The following is a 1,003-nucleotide window of genomic DNA, read 5'->3' as shown; positions in this document are numbered from 1 at the left end:
TTTGCTCGACACCTTGACAAATGTAATTCCATGTAGAAACATGCGTTTAAATAAAATATTTTACCAAAAAAGTTACCCACGCCTTAACTTGACAGACTGTATTTACATTCTCATCAAGAGAAGGTATTAGATTTATATATTAGATTAGAATTGTGTATTAGATTTGCCAAAGGAGCTTTAACAAAAAAAGTCACTATCACCAAATTACTGACAAATTATATATTATCGAGCGCGAAGCGCGAGAACCAACAGTCGCGCGCCTTAGGCGCGTTAAAAGTTACGAGCCGCGCGCACAACGAGAATGTGCCCGCAAGGCGGGCGGATTTTTAGATATTTTTTTATTATTAAAATTATTTCACTTTAATGCAAAACACTATTTTTCCACAGTTAAAACCTTAAGACTATACGCAGTTTAAACATAACCTGCATTCCACACATCGGTCAATAAGTTGCTGCCTTTTCCGTTTGGTACATTTTTTTCTGCATTTTAACCACCTTTTTAACTGACAAATGTTATTTTTTTCCACCTTTCTATGCAATAATTTAGCACCTGGCGCATCATTTTCATTCACTTTTACATTAAAATCAGGTACGATAGCGTACATTTCACCAAAAATATGTCCGCTATTTTTAAATGCCCGCTAAGTGTCATGGCGGCGCCTAAGCTTCCGCTCTTAAATGAAAAGCACTATTAGTGTAACAGCATACGCAGTTTTAGAAACAATATGTGAGGTCGCTAAAACCCAATTACTGAATACTTACCAGTTAATAGTTTTAAGAGCGGTAAACATTTGAAATAATTCAAATGAAACAAGACATTCAGTATATTTAAAAATTTAAATAGATCGTTATTATCAGAAATAATAATTATTAATTATGATTGACAATAGGAAATTACACGACAAATCCTCTCTGTACCTCGAATTAATAACTTCTAATAGCTATTTGTAAAGGATCAGAAGTTAGCATTTAAATCGCTATGTACACTCAAATAGATCTATAT

This window comes from Belonocnema kinseyi, chromosome 9, assembly GCF_010883055.1.
Source record: "Belonocnema kinseyi isolate 2016_QV_RU_SX_M_011 chromosome 9, B_treatae_v1, whole genome shotgun sequence".
NCBI lineage: Eukaryota > Metazoa > Arthropoda > Insecta > Hymenoptera > Cynipidae > Belonocnema > Belonocnema kinseyi.
The sequence above is the reverse complement of the archived record's forward strand: the minus strand, read 5'-3'. Positions refer to the sequence as shown.